Genomic DNA, 15,065 nt, shown 5'->3' with positions numbered 1-15,065 from the left:
TACACCTTAGCCAAATACATTTGAACTAAGTTAACAATTTCTGACATTTAATCCTAGTAAAAATTCCCTGTCTTAGGTCAGTTAGGATCACCACTATTTTAAGAATGTGAAATGTCAGAATAATAGTAGAGAGAACGATTGATTGATTGATTTATTTCATCACATTCCCAGTGGGTCAGAAGTTTACATACTCAATTAGTATTTGGTAGCATTGCCTTTTTAAATTGTTTATTTTGGGTCAAATGTTTTGGGTAGCCTTCCACAAGCTTCCCACAATAAGTTGGGTGAATGTTGGCCCATTCCTCCTGACAGAGCTGGTGTAACTGAGTCAGGTTTGTAGGCCTCCTTGCTCGTACACGCTTTTCAGTTCTGCCCACAAACTTTCTATTGAGGTTTGAGGTCAGGGCTTTGTGATGGCCACTCCAATACCTTGACTTTGTTGTCGTTAAGCCATTTTGCCACAACTTTGGAAGTATGCTTGGGGTCATTGTCCATTTGGAAGACCCATTTGCGACCAAGCTTTAACTTCCTGACTGATGTCTTGAGATGTTGCTTAAATATAGCCACATAATTTTCCAGTGTAGTCATTGTTAATGTTGTAAATGACTATTGTAGCTGGAAACGGCAGATTTTTTAAATGGAATATCTACATAGGCGTACAGAGGCCCATTATCAGCAACCATCACTCCTGTGTTCTAGCGGCACGTTGTTAGCTAATCCAAGTTTATCATTTTAAAAGGCTAATTGATCATTAGAAAACCCTTATGCAATTACGTTAGCACAGCTGAAAACTGTTGTTCTGATTTAAAAGAAGCAATAATATTGGGCTTCTTTAGACTAAACTAGTTGAGTATCTGGAGCATCAGCATTTGTGGGTTCGATTACAGGCTCAAAATGGCCAGAGATAAAGAACTTTCTTCTGAAACTCGTCAGTCTATTTTTGTTCTGAGAAATTGCCAAGAAACTGAAGATCTCATACAACGCGGTGTACTACTCCCGTCACAGAACAGTGCAAACTGGCCCTAACCAGAATAGAAAGAGGAGTGGGAGGCCACGGTGCACAACTGAGCAAGAGGACAAGTACATTAGAAAGTCTAGTTTGAGAAACAGACGCCTCACAAGTCCTCAACTGGCAGCTTCATTAAATAGTACCTGCAAAACACCAGTCTCAACGTCAACAGTGAAGAGGCGACTCCGGGATGCTGGCCTTCTAAGTGACCCCAAACCTTTGAACAGTAGTGTATATATAATAATGTCCAAACGTACAGCTAGGAGTGTGTGTGGTTTGTGCGTGTGCTGATGTTTGGGTTTGTTCGTGTGTGTACTCACTGCCCTGAGCTTGTTCCAAGTTCCCCTTGTTCTGGATGCCCACTCACATGACCTGTGTCAGTCTGTTACCTTTCAACGTTTTCTCCAGTAAAACAATGGTACCTACCTACACTGTATGCTGCTAAACCAGGTCTGTAGCTCCATAAACCATATCACATGAACTATCTGGCTCCGTAAACCACAAAACCACGTAAAATTGGCTCAAACCTGCCATGTTACTCCTGAAAATGATGATGACCAATGTAACTCAAGCATGTCTCCAAGAGAACCAACCAATGAATCGTAGTCCAGATCTGTAGTTGTTTGTCTCTTTGATAGCTATTTGGAAGACTGTGTGTGTCATACACTAGCACTGTCTACTCCATCGGACCCTTCTGATATTACAGTAATACATCCTCCTATTTCTATGTTACAGCTCTGTTACTATGATTGATTGAAATGTGCAATACTTATACGAAACACAAATTCTAAAACTAAATGATCTAATGGAAAAATGCAGAGAGAGCCCCTCCACAGTGTATGAATGTGTGGGTGCGGGCCTGTCTTTCCAGACAGACAGATGGGCAGACAGTAAACATTGTTATACAAGTAATAGTGTAGTCTATGGAGTGATATTAGTGCCAACAGAGATGTAATCTGAATTCAATCATCTTAAATTTAATCAAATTTATTGGCACTATGACTAAATACCAATTTTTCTGGATTGTGAAAGTACTGTGCCGATGACGATACCCAATTATATTGGGAACTCTGTAGTGAAGACTAATATTTTGGCCTTAAATGTTGTGAATGTAAAAGAAAAAGACACTAATCAGGTTTCCATCCGAGCTTCTTATGCGAGTAAAGTACATGTCAGATAAAAAATGTCACGACAGGCCTGATGGAAACAGGAAATTTGTCGGTTAACTTTCCAAATGTTGACACAACTAAATAAGCCTTGTGTGGGAACTTTTTGTGTCTAAAACGAATTATGGCGGTGGAAACGCCTTTATGCGCAAATATTGATATAATAACCATCATGTCAAAGTAAACTTAGTCGTGCAATGGAATGTTGTGTGGTCCTCCCACTACGACTCGGAAAAGCATGCAGTTTATTATGCTACAGATGAAATAAGTTATGATGAACTTCACAGGGTGGTGAAAGTCCACAGTGATGAGCTTGATGCTCCTTTCCAATAAATATTGAGCATCTTATTCTTGTGACTTGATTATCGATGACTGGCTGCCATTCGACAAATAAAAATAATCTCACTCTTTTGTCCCTAATAATCTCATGTGTAGGCTATACCCGCACTTTATCTGCAAGCTGTTGTTTAGAGCGCAAGTGCCAAGCCCAGTGTGCGCATTCACCATATAACACAATTTTTTTGTGACAAAACCATCAGTAGTTTAAAATGCGATGGAATTTTTTGTATTTTTTATGTGCACTATGTCATCACGCACAGCCTTTTGTCCACTAGTGGGAAACTGTACAACATCTTTTTATGCAGATTTTAGAATATTTGCATGAAAATCTGTCACCAATTGGATGGAAACTTTTAGCTAATAATGAAGGAAAAGGTACTGCAGGTGAACAGAATATGATTTGGGTTACATGATTCCTCGTGAATATATTTACATTTATAGTTTTATCGATAAGGCCAACATTTCCCAACTTTGATTAGGTATTTGTCAAGTTATTTTGGATACACATTTCAAAGGTATGCCAGACATCCTTCCCCAAAAGGACCTTTCTATGGATTTAATTTCAGGAAGATCAAAAACATAAAATATCTTTGGGTCATATGTATATGCCATATTGTATCTGTTGTCTGCAAATGAATTAGTGTGTTTGATTTGTGCAATGTACAGCCTAGAATAGGAACAACTTGGGTATTCAATATTTTGTCAACGGCCGTACATTTTGAAATGTATTGACTTACATTTCTTGTATTTGGGATTGTAGTTTTTTTTAACAAGGGTCTATAACACTAGTGGTTATCCTTAGTCCCAACTGGAGTCTTCAGCTGTTCCAATTAAACATTTCATCACTTGATTTGTCAACAATTTTGGGCAAATAATATTGTGAAGTCTAAAGACAGTTTAGTCTGGTGAATTTGAATGATTTATTCTTATCTGTGAGAACACAGCTCTGGTACACTCACAAATCCACTGATAGTATGAACTTGATGAACACAGTCAAAGAAAGTCCCCTTCTCAGAGGTTTGATATCGCTTGGAATATATCAGCATTCAAACACTCCCCTGTTTTGAGAGTAGTCTAAAATACTGCTACTGTTTACGAATGGGAAACCCAGATGCAGGCTAGTTCCCTTCTTACATTTCCTGATATTTCTTTCTCTGGACATTTCATTGGTTCATTGTATTCAACTCCCAACCAGTCGATCCAGTCCGCTGCTCTGCTATCCCATACCAGCCTACAATTGGTGGGTTGCCTTGTTACACGGGTCAGAAGATTCCTACATGGTTCATAGGAATATACAAAGTGCTTTGTCTGAGTGTTTGTCTCTGAGGATACACATAACGTGTCCTAGTAGTGACGTCATCCAAACTACTTTGGCATCCTTTGGTACATCAGTGTGGTGTACAGATGAATTTGACTACTCCTATTGTTTCTTGTACTGTACATATGTTGGGAGGGGAAGGGTTAATATGATCAAAGCTTATGAAAATATACCAGTTGTACAGGTGTAATACCTCTTTGTTATTGACCAGTTTTTGGGGTCTATCATTCTCCTTTTGTGTGGGTTACTGGCCTTGTGACAAGTGTCTCGTTCCTTATTTATTTGTAATTTGGCCTTGTCAGGAAAATACAAGTTTGATTGGTATAAAAATGATCATTTGTATGTGTTAATTCCGTTTCATTCATAGTTATGGGGATTATATAGATTCTTGTGGGTGTCTTTTTGAATGAGTCTGTACATGTATGTATAACACCTGTACATTCCATCACAGACAAAGAGTGACCGTCACAACGGTCCTAAGGCAGCAGGTTAGGAGAATTAGGTTAAGGTTAAGAAAAGAGTTAGGGTTAGCTAAAATGCAAAAAAAAGATCAACTTTTGATGTAAATTTGACAAGCTGGATCCCTATTAGCTATGACCAGTTTGAGTAGAATTGTGTCTTGAAGCTAGCGTTTCTATGGCAACGAAGCCCAGGAGGAAGTGTTTTTAAAATATATATAAACTAGGGTACAACGGAGGAATTCCAACACTGGATATCTTGTTACAGCTGTTAAGTCATTGATAATCCATTTTTTTTTTTTATGTCATTTCATTAAGTTAAGGAGGGTCATAGCTATATTCAATAAAATTCACAAGTTGATTTAACCCTTTATCATGGTCGGTGTCTTGACGGTTTGTCCAAAATCGTATGACATAAAACATTTACTTTTGTCTTTTCTGGTAGTATAAGTTGTCATATTAATCAGTTAAATTAGACATTGAACTTGAACCATGTAAGAATTCTGGATCTAGCTGTGTCACGAGTTTATTTTTAAATATAGCGATCTCAGAAATGCAGTGTAACATTTTGTCTCCTTATGTTACTTGGTAAAAACAGTTTCATGTGCACACAAATCCAAAATAATAAATGCAGTTAAAAAAGCAAATGCTTCTAACCGAAAGAGACACCTTGATACTTAAAACCTAAATCGATACTGTCATTAACGTGGTTCGTCAATAATTAAGCTTACTTGTTGGATGCAGTGGAGGTGTCATAATACCCATCAAACCTAGCGGTCCAAGGGGATTTTATGGAAACATTTCTGTGTAGGTCGAGAAAGCACATGCCTCGATTAACCTGCATCCCGGTTTGATGCAGTCAAGACAGGTACTACGTAATCATATTGATGATAAATAACCTAGCTATGGCAGCCATAGAGTACCACTGTATGAGTCATATTATCCATAAAACCTAACGGTCAAACAGGGAAATAGTTCCAATAGTTTTTCCACCATACATTTTTTCCTCAGGGGATTTTAGAAACAATTCAAGGGCTGTTTCGTGTAAACTTAACCTGGTGTGACGTTTTGATAAGTGTAAATCTCTCTAGGACAAGATGACTATTGGTAATATATTCGCCTGTATTTACCCCCGAAAATGAAATGCTAATTAACTGCTAATGTGGCTATCATAAAGAACTACAACATGTCATGATCTGGAAGAAACCGGTAAGAATATGTGGATTAACTGTTAGCTAAATGTTGCAGTGAATAAATTGGCTACATTTCTTAAATTGACAATTCTGTGCAAGTTTTAAATTGACACTAACCTGTTGGTGTCAGCTACAGATGACGTGCAGGAGCTTGCAGGGATTTGTAGTGTTGCATGATGTCTACTTTGATGCTCATTTGCATTTTCGAATCAGAGTAAATAGACAAATATATTGACAAAAGTCACCTTGTCCGAGAGATTTACACGATGATCAAAACGGCACACCAGGGTAGCCTACACGAAACACAGCCCTTATTTGAAACAACTCCTTTCAAAATATTAGCTAACTGGCAACCTAGCTGTTGGCTCTTGGTCGTTGTAACGTATACTTTTAATTCAATCATTTTAATTCCAACTTCCATTTATTAGATATCTCCTAACTTTTGCCACACACTGAGCCTGTTGCAGCTTTGATGACAAGCTACTTGCGCCACTCTCGTGAAACGCAAGAGCAGCAGTATCAATTATAACATTTCTCTCTTTATACAGTTGAAGTCGGAAGTTTACATACCCATAGGTTGGAGTCATTAAAACTCGTTTTTCAACCACTCCACACATTTTTGGTTAACTATAGTTTTGACAAGTCGGTTAGGGCATCTACTTTGTGCATGACACAAGTAATTTCCAACAATCGTTTACAGACAGATTATTTCACTATCACAATTCCAGTGGTTCAGAAGTTTACATACACTAAATTGACTGTGCCTTTAAACAGCTTGGAAAATTCCAGAAAATTGTCATGGCTGTAGAAGCTTCTGAGAGGCTAATTGACATCATTTGAGTCAATTGGAGGTGTACCTGTGGATGTATTTCAAGGCCTACCTTCAAACTTAGTGCCTCTGCTAGACATCATGGAAAAATCAAAAGAAATCAGCCAAGACTTCTGAAAAAAATTTGTAGACCTCCACAAGTCTGGTTCATCCTTGGGAGAAATTTCCAACGCCTGAAGGTACCACGTTCATCTGTACAAACAATAGTACGCAAGTATAAACACCATGAGACCACACAGCCGTCATACTGCTCAGGAAGGAGACGCGTGAAGATGCTGGAGGAAACGGGTACAAACGTATCTATATCCACAGTAAAACGAGTCCTATATCGACATAACCTGAAAGGCCGCTCCGCAAGGAAGAAGCCACTGCTCAAAAACCGCCATTACAGTTTTTCTCAATTGCTAAAACACTAAAACCCATTGGCTGAACAAAGTTCTCAGTTGCCTGGACTCATTTAGCTAATTATGCAGTCTGTTGTCAATACCTTAAACCATTTCACATGGTAGAACACAATTTGCAGATCTCACTTAGACTTTTCAGCAAAACTCTAAACACATTCACATTCTGCACTCTAATGCACATGTCATCCATACTGGTAAACACAAGTGGCAACAATCAAATACAAATAGAGAACACATGTCATTGATTGAACACAACCACTCAAAATTGATTTAACCTGTTTCAAATGATGCGACACAACCAATATAAGCCAGTTCAGAGAACAAACAGGTTGTTGAAGGTGGGAAGGAGAAAGTCTGAGAATGTTTCTTCTATCCAATGTGAGAGGACGAGGACGTATGCGAGGTGGGCGACGAAGAGGGGGAGGGCGATGAAGAGGGGGAGGGCAAGGAAGAGGAGGACGAGGACGAAGAGGAAGACAAAGAGTGGAAATATCTGATGAAATTCAAGCAACAGTTATAGACCATGTTCTTGTCCATGGACTGACAATGAGGGAAGCAGGACTTAGAGTGCAACCCGATGTCGACGAAGTGCTCTGGCCTGACCCAGCCCAAAGACAAGAAGAAGCACATTGATCACATGTTTACTCCTTTGATTTTTGTCCCTTTTAGTATTGTATACTGTAGTACAGTGCATTGTAGGCTGTATACTGTACAATGGACAAATTGTATGGCCCTGAACATTGTGCTTTCCATTTATTAACAGTACTGACTGCTCAATAGATTTTGACTGGTTGCAGGTTCATATCAACAAAGAACAAGAATTACAGTATCACAGAGACAAAGGACAAGAATTACAGTATCACAGAGACAAAGAACAAGAATTACAGTATCACAGAGACAAAGAACAAGAATTACAGTATCACAGAGACAAAGAACAAGAATTACAGTCTCACAGAGACAAAGAACAAGAATTACAGTATCACAGAGACAAAGAACAAGAATTACAGTATCACAGAGACAAAGAACAAGAATTACAGTATCACAGAGACAAAGAAGAAGAATTACAGTATCACAGAGACAAAGGACACGTTTGTGAGATGCAGGGTACAGTACTGTAAAAATAGGGGTACAAGGAGGAGGAAGAACAAAAAACTAAATTGCAAAGAGCAAAGCAGAGTAGTAATTTCTGATCAATTTTGAGCTACTATGATAGAACATGTTTTCGTTCATCAAAAGACAATGATGGAAAAATATGAATATTTTTTTAGATTAAAAATGTACTTCTCCCTGAGAATTGTATGTTTTGAACAATGTGTTTTCTATTTTTCAGTGTATTGTTTACTGACTGCTTGAGAGTGTATATAGTGGCCATTATAGACATCGATCAAGTGCACAAGGCTACACGTGTGCAAAAAAACATTCACTGAGTTAAAAAAAAATTGAACCCCCCCTCACTCACACGTGTTACTGTCAAGTTCAACACAACAAAAACAATATATTTGGGCTACACTGCACATTATTACATTGTACACTTTCTGCCTGTGGACATCTGTTCTACAATGTGCCAGCAAAAGTGAGAAAGCGGTAAAGTGTGTGGTGTTCCCTTCACCTCTATAGTGGCATCCAGTTTAAGCCAGGCCCAGCTCCAGCTACACTTGACCCCTGAATGCACAAGCAACGCATCATTTTCACCTTATTCTCTCATTCTGAAAATTAACCACATACTGTAGAAGGAAAACATTAGTTAACAGATAGTGGTTAGCTAGTTAACATTTCACACAGATTGCCAGGGTCCAGTAAGCAACTAAGGCGTTAACTTGAGGAACGGCAAGGAGTCGTATACCAGTTAATACTAGAGCCAATTGGTTAGGTTACTAATGTTAGCTCATCTGACTTTGTAACGTTAGCTAACTAACGTTCGCTGTCTGACTTTATTAGCAAGCTAATTTTCACATCATAAACTCTATTTTATCAGATCAATTGGCTAATGTTGCTCAACATTTATCTGATTGGCTAACGGGGAATTCAATACAGCTAGCAAGATACTTAACAATGCTAATAACGTTACTTGTTCCACCACACTTTCTCCCTCGCCTCAAAAACTTCCCAAATGCTGGTAGTTTTTCGGTTACAACTCATGAAGTACTCTTCATCACCTTCTCACCCCGCTCTCGGTGGTCAGGCTTCTCACCTAACGTTACCTCTTCGTTATCGTTCAGGGGACGCGCTGCTGTAACTGGATAGCAGCCTTTCCAGAGTGCGCGCTGATGCTGTAACTTGTACATTGGTTGTCTCTTCAGTCGAGTGCTGCGCTGCATTCTGTTGTTATGTAAACGATTGGCTGAGCGTTGGACACAGCCTACTGGATGTATTGCTCCAAACTCGCATCACTCGTTCGCTTTACATCCAGTAGTCATCCAACCCCCCCACAAACTTTTCTCATCGGATCTACACGAATCACGTTGCTCACCTATTTTGGATTCAAAACGGCGAATTTCGCCGAAAGGTGACTAGTTTGCATCCCTGAACAATAGTGGAGCTCATGAAAATTATTTATTCTGGGATGACAGACAACATAACACCGACTGTAATGTAAATTGACTTCAATGATTTATTTCGCACTCCATTCATTCCAACAGTATGAAAATCTCAAGATGCCGAGCAACAGTAATTGAGAAGCTAAGGTGCAACACTGTCAACTAACCACATGATGTCAGTCAAGTACCCGTGAATGGAACAGTGTCAATAGGAATCAATGAAACCATGACATTGGAAAATGAATTCAATAATTATGAAACTAATTTAGGCAAACTTCACAAATTAAACAGGATATATTTTCTTACTCTGTTACAGACTCTTTTTAATTGAATCTCCATCTGATCATCATTGTCAGTTGTCTGGACTTAGAGATGGGGATCAGTCATTGCTGAGACCAGACTTCTTTTTTTTTTGAGAGCGAGAGAACAGCCGGAGAGACGGACTCTGAGGCCGTCTTTACACAGGCAGCCCAATTCTGATCTTTTTTTCATTTTTTTTCTCACTTTTGACCCATCAGATCAGCTCTTTTGCCAATAGTTGGGCAGAATAACAGAATTGGGCTGCCTGTGTAAACGCAGACTGAGAACCTCGCGTCTGCTGCTGAGTCTGACTGAAGGCCAGTGACATGCCATTGAGAACAGTGTTTACTGTTTAGCCTCTGGCTGGCCCTGTCATCACCACTGTCAGATAACCAAGCTTTGCTGCAAAACTAACCATATTTAGTCTCTGGTAGCTTTGTGTTCAAGCTATGGGAAATACCCGCGTTTACACAGGCAGCCCAATTCTGATCTTTGTTCCACTAATTGGTATTTTCACCAATCACATTGGAGCTGATCTGTGTAAAAAAAAAAATATGTAAAAAAAATATCAGAATTGGGCTGACTATGTAAACGCAGCCCATGTTTTGTCTCACGCACACACGGGCTAGAACACGAAACATCAATCCAACACACACCCTCGTCATTGGCTGCATTCACACAGGCAGCCCAATTTTGATGTTTTTTCCACTCATTGGTCTGTTGACCAATCACGTCAGATCTTTTCACATCTGATATTTTTCTGATTAGTCAAAAGACCAATTACTGAAAAGAATTTCAGAATTGGGCTGCCTGTCTAAACACAGCCATATACAGTGCATTCGGAAAGTATTCATACCCTTTGACTTTTTCCACATTTTGTTACGTTACAGCCTTATTCTAAAATGCATCTACACATAATACTCCATAATGAGAAATCAGTTTATCTTTAATTTTTACGTTTGCCAATAAGAAACAGATACCTTATGTAAATAAGTATTCAGACCCTTTGCTATGAGACTCGAAATTGACCTCAGATTCACCCAATTTCCATTGACCATTACCGCTGTCAGCCAATAGAAACGCATTGAATAACATATTCCCTCAAAAATCTAAAGTTTGTTCTGACGTGTCTGTCCTAAATATGAAAAATACAAGAAAAATCAGGAAAGAATATTTTTATGTACAGTGCATTTAGAAAATATTCATACCTTTACTTTTTCCACATTTTGTTATGTTACAGCCTTATTCTAAAGTGGATAAAACATTTTTAAAAGTGTACTCAATCTACACAACCCTTTGCTATGAGACTCAATTTAGCTCAGGTGCATCCTGTTTCCATTGATCATCTTAGAGATGTTTCTACAACTTGATTGGAGTCCAACTGTGGTAAATTCAATTGATTTGACATGATTTGGAAAGACACACAGTTGTCTATATAAGGTCCCACAGTTGACGGTGCACGTCAGAGCAAACACCAAGCCATGAGGTTGAAGGAATTATCCATAGAACTCCGAGACAGGATTTTGTCGAGGCACAAATCTGGGTAAGGGTACCAAAAATTTCTGCAGCTTTGAAGACCCCAAGAACAGGGTGGCCTCCATCATTATTACATGGAAGAAGTTTGGAATCATCAAAACTCTTCCTAGAGCTGACCGCCCGGCCAAACGGAGCAATCGGGGGAGAAGGGCCTTGGTCAGGGAGGTGACCAGGAACCTGATGGTCACTCTGACAGAGCTCCAGTTCCTCTGTGGAGATGGGAGAACCTTCCAGAAGGACAACCATCTCTGCAGCACTAATCCAATCAGGCCTTTATGGTAGAGTGGCCAGACGGAGGCCACTCCTCAGTAAAAGGCACATGACAGCCCACTTGGAGTTAGCCAAAAGGTACCTAAAGGACTCTTGGACCATGACAAACCAGATTCACGGGTCTGATGAAACCAAGACTGAACTCTTTGGCCTGAATGCCAAGCTTCACGTCTGGAGGAAACCTGGCACCATCCCTACGGTGAAGCACAGGGGTTGCAGCATCATGCTGTGGGGATGTTTTTCAGCAGCAGGGACTGGGAGACTAGTCAGTATTGAGGGCAAGATGAACGGAGCAAAGTACAGAGCAATCCGTGATGAAAACCTGCTTCAGAGCGATCAGGACCTCAGACGGGCAAAGGTTCACCTTCCAACAGGACAATGACCCTAAGCACACAGCCAAGACAATGTAGGAGTAGCTTCAGGACAAGTCTCTGAATGTCCTTGAGTGGCCCAGCCAGAGCTCAGACTTGAACCCAATCGAACATCTCTGGAGAGACCTGAAAATAGCTGTGCAGAGATTGTCCCCATCCAACTTGACAGAACATGAGAGGATCTGCAGAGAATGGGAGAAACTCCCCAAATACAGATGTGCCACGCTTGTAGCATCATACCCAAGAAGACTTGAGGATGTAATCGCTGCCAAAGGTGTTTCAACAAAGTACCGAGTAAAGGGTCTGAATAGTCATGGAAAAAATAATAAAAAAACAGTTTTTGCTTTGTCATTATGGGGTATTGTGTGTAGATTGAAGAAGAAAAAAACAATTTAATCAATTCTAGAATAAGGCTAATGTAACAAAATGTGGAAAAAGTCAAGGGGTCTAAATACTTTTCCGACTGCATTGTATACTTTAGGCATTTGTGTGAATAATTATGTACCAGTGTCATATTGGTGTGTGTATAATTATGTACCAGTGTCATATTGGTGTGTGTATATACGTATATTTTCACTGATTGAACATTGCTCATTCGTGGTATGCATCCCAAATAGCACCCTATTCACTAAGTGTACAAAACATTAGGAACACCTATTTCCATGACAGACTGACCAGGTGAATGTTTGATCCCTTATTAATGTCACTTGTTAAATTCACTTCAATCAGTGTAGATGAAGGGGAGGCAACAGGTTAAAGGATTTTCAAGCCTCAAGACAATTGAGACATGGATTGTGTGTGTGCCGTTCAGAGAGTGAATGGGCAAGACAAAATATTTAAGTGCCTTTGAACAGGGAATGGTAGTAAGTGCCAGGCGCACCAGTTTGAGTGTGTCAAGAACTGCAACACTGTAGTTCAACAGTTTCCTGTGTGTATCAAGAATTTGGTAACAATACCACTGAAAATATAAAAAATTGTCTAACAAACGTCCCCGTAAAGAAAATGAGAATTAAAAACAGGTTCAGCTCCTAGTTCGACCGTGATCTTACAGAGTTACTCCACCTCAATAATTTCATTTGGCGAAAGGCTCGGCACACGCATACTCAGGCTGACTGGCTATCGTTCAGGCAAATGAGAAATAAGTGCACTCAGGCTATCCGGAAGGCCAAAGTTAGTTACTTTAAGGAGCAGTTCCCTCTGTGGGTCTAACCCCAAGAAGTTCTGGAAAACGGTTAAAGACCTGAAGAATAAACCCGCCTCCTCACAGATGCCCATATCCCTTAATGTTGATGATGTGGTGGTTACTGACAAGAAGCATATGGCTGAGCTCTTTAATCACCACTTCATTAAGTCAGGATTCCTTTTTGACTCAGCCATGCCTCCTTGCCCGTCCAACATTTCCTCATCTCCCACCCTTTCTTATGCGACTATTCCCGATGCTTCTCCCTTTTTCTCGTGCCCCGCTACAAAGTTTCACCCTGCAATCAGTCAGAGTCTGAGGTGCTAAAGGAGCTCCTTAAACTTGACCCCAAAAAACATCTGGTTTAGACCCTTCTATAATGTTGCTGCCCCTATCATCGCCAAGCCTATCTCCAACCTTTTTAACCTCTCTCCTTTCTGGGGAGGTTCCCATTGCTTGGAAGGCAGCCACAGTTTGTCCTTTATTTAAAGGGGGAGATCAAGCTGATCCTAACTGTTATAGGCCTATTTTTATTTTGCCCTGATAATCAAGTGTTGGTAAAACTTGTCAATAATCAACTGATTGGCTTCCTTGATGTCTAGAGTATTATCTCGGGTATGCAATCTGGTTTCTGCTTAGGTTATGGATGTGTCATTGCAACCTTAAAGATCCTCAATGTCACAATTGCCCCTGATTCTAAGCAATGTTGTGCTGCTATTTTTATTAACTTGGCCAAAGCTTTTGATACGGTAGACCACTCCATTCTTGTGGGCCGGCTAAGGAGTATTGGTGTCTCTGGCCTGGTTTGCCAACTACCTTAAACAGTGCAGCGTATAAAGTCCGAAAATCTGCTGTCTCCGCCACTGCCTGTCACCAAGGGAGTACCCCCATGCTCTTCTCAATTTACATCAACAACATAGCTCAGGCAGTAGGAAGCTCTCTCATCCATTTATATGCAGATGATAGTCTTATACTCAGCTGGCCCCTCCCTGGATTTTGTGTTAAATGCTCTACAACAAGCTTTCTCTAACCTTAACCTTGTTCTGAACTCCTCCAAAACAAAGGTCATGTGGTTTGGTAAGAAGAATGCCACTCTACCCACAGGTGTGATTACTACTTCTGAGGGTTTAGAGCTTGAGAGGTAGTCACCTCATACAAGTACTTGGGAGTATGGCTAGACGATACACTGTCCTTCTCTCAGCACATATCAAAGCTGCAGGCTGAAGTTAAATCAAGACTTGGTTTCCTCTATCGTAATCGCTCCTCTTTCACCCAAGCTGCCAAACTGACCATCCTACACATGCTAGATTACGGAGACATCGTTTACAGATCAGCAGGTAAGGGTGCTCTCGAGCGGCTAGATGTTCTTTACCATTCGGCCATCAGATTTGCCACCAATGCTCCTTATAGGACACATCACTGCACTCTATACTCCTCTGTAAACTGGTCATCTCTGTATACCCGCTGCAAGACACACTGGTTGATGCTTATTTATAAAACCCTCTTAGGCCTCACTCCCCCCCTGAGATATCTACTGCAGCCCTCATCCTCCACATACAACACCGGTTCTGCCAGTCACATTCTGTTAAAGGTCCCCAAAGCACACACGTCCCTTGGTCGCTCCTCTTTTCAGTTCGCTTCAGCTAGTGACTGGAACGAGCTGCAACAATCAAAACTCGACAGTTTCATCTCAATCTCTTAGTTGTGGCTGCTTTGTGTGATGTATTGTCTCTACCTTCTTGCCCTTTGTGCAGTTGTCTGTGCCCAATAATGTTTGTACCATGTTTTGTGCTGCTACCATGTGTTGCTGCTTGCTAGGTTGTCGTCTAAGTCTCTCTCTATGTAGTATTGTCGTGATGTGTTTTTAATCCCAGTCCCCGCAGGAGGCCTTTTGGTAGGCCGTCATTGTAAATAAGAATTCTCTCTTAACTGACTTGCCAAGTTAAATAAAGTCCACCACCCAATGAACATCCAGCCAACTTGACACAACTGTGGGAAGCATTGGTGTCAACATGGGCCATCATCCCTGTGGAACGTTTGACACCTTGTAGAGTCCATGCCCCAACAAATCGAAGCTGTTCTGAGAGCAAAAGGGGGCGCAACTCCATATTAGGAAGATGTTCCTAATGTTTTGTACACTGCACCACTTCTGACC

This window comes from Salvelinus namaycush, chromosome 25 (assembly GCF_016432855.1).
Source record: "Salvelinus namaycush isolate Seneca chromosome 25, SaNama_1.0, whole genome shotgun sequence".
NCBI lineage: Eukaryota > Metazoa > Chordata > Actinopteri > Salmoniformes > Salmonidae > Salvelinus > Salvelinus namaycush.
The sequence above is the reverse complement of the archived record's forward strand: the minus strand, read 5'-3'. Positions refer to the sequence as shown.